This window comes from Schistocerca nitens, chromosome 12, assembly GCF_023898315.1.
Source record: "Schistocerca nitens isolate TAMUIC-IGC-003100 chromosome 12, iqSchNite1.1, whole genome shotgun sequence".
Classification (NCBI taxonomy): Eukaryota; Metazoa; Arthropoda; class Insecta; order Orthoptera; family Acrididae; genus Schistocerca; species Schistocerca nitens.
In genome coordinates, this window is record NC_064625.1 from 76,680,754 (window position 1) to 76,682,552 (window position 1,799).

Sequence of the window (1,799 nt, forward strand, 5' to 3'; positions counted from 1 at the left end):
ATGCGATGTTTATACTGTTATACATTAGTTGCACGGGTATCTGGCGTGAATATGCGTCTTGCTTTGGCGGAATTTCGTTCGTTATGATTCATTGTTTTCGCCGGTGGATAGAGCAATTTGTTGGTATTATGTGTAAGAGAAATGGCGCACCATGGATTATCTGATAAAGAAATTTGCTGAATTTTGGAGACATTGTCGCTGCTCTAGACAGGGAAGGACTCGGGTGTATTTGAGGGCAACTGCAGTGCACCGTGGTCACGCACACAACTGTAAAATGGTTGGCGGAAACTGTATTTTCATTTACTCTTGCTTCGAGTACCACATACGTTTTCGTTACACAGTTCATATCAAACCAAGAAAACGACAATAACTGATTCGAAACTTCCTGGCTGATTAAAACTGTGTGCGCCGACCGAGACTCGAACTCGGGACCTTTGCCTTTCACGGGCAACCGCTCTTCCATCTGAGCTACCGAAGCAGGACTCACGCCCGGCCCTCACAGCTTTACTTCTGCCAGTATCTCGTCTCCTACCTTCCAAACTTTACAGAAGCTCTCCCGCGAACCGTGCAGAACTAGCACTCCTGAAAGAAAGGATATTGCGGAGACATGGCTTAGCCACAGCCTGGGGGATGTTTCTCATTCTGAAAACATCCCCCAGGCTGTGGCTAAGCCATGTCTCCGCAATATCCTTTCTTTCAGGAGTGCTAGTTCTGCACGGTTCGCAGGAGAGCTTCTGTAAAGTTTGGAAGGTAGGAGACGAGATACTGGCAGAAGTGAAGCTGTGTGGGCCGGGCGTGAGTCGTGCTTCGGTAGCTCAGTTGGTAGAGCACTTGCCCGCGAAAGGCAAAGGTCCCGAGTTCGAGTCTCGGTCGGCGCACACAGTTTCAATCTGCCAGGAAGTTTCATATCAGCGCACACTCCGCTGCAGAGTGAAAATCTCATTCTAAATAACTAGTTCTATTACCTATCTTTAAAAGAGCTCCAAATAATCAAAACAGACCTGTAGTCTGACATTCAGGCATTTCCTGCAACATTTTCCACCCACAAGCCAAAAGTATGCGTCCCGTGGTTGCTATGGTTGCTCTTCAAAATCAAAGAAAGGAAATTGCAAAGCATCTCGAACGGAGACAGGGTATCATTGTGAATGCTGCTGTGTGGCGTTGTGAATGGAACCTTGTATTAAAATATTTTGTACGAAAATGCAGTGTAAGTCAATGTACAAACTGCTATTGCAGTTAAATACGATATTCAGCTCTGACCATCAAGTATTTATGTTCATTCTAAATATATGAATGTATGAATTTCTTAATTTTACGAAACCAGAGTCATGTACCAGGTGGTTATAGTTAAACTTTTCCTATTTAACACGTTATAGCACGGAAACTAGTTACCGTACGAGTACCAGACGTGGGTGCATTAATGCCCAGAGTATGGGGTGAACGGTTTCGATGAGTCACAGCCCATCGTCCAGTTCCAACTATGGGCACCAGGTGAAGTGATCAGTCATCGTGATTCATAGTCTCACACACCTGACCAGTCGCAGTGCAGTTGTTTACGTGTCTACGTGACCTGGAACAAAAGGAGCAAGGCATTATGGGTCAATCTCCGTTATCAAAACAACAGAAATGCTGCAACTGCACTTCGGGAATATCGCCGGCTGAAAGGATTACGCAGCATGATGGGCGTCGCTCCGAGAAGAGGCCGACCATCGGTTGCACCACAACTGGTTGATGAAATCGGTGTTGGTGTGGCAGACAACGCTGCGCGCGATTCCCGATCGTCAAGCAGTGCGCGTGCT

At 46.5% G+C, this 1,799-nt stretch overlaps 1 non-coding gene across 1 annotated transcript; it reads left to right on the plus strand.

Annotated features, from left to right (window-relative positions):
* Positions 1-804: 804 nt before the first annotated feature.
* Positions 805-878, plus strand: Trnas-cga (transfer RNA serine (anticodon CGA)). The gene has a single exon. It is a non-coding gene; the product is annotated as a tRNA-Ser (tRNA).
* Positions 879-1,799: the final 921 nt, after the last annotated feature.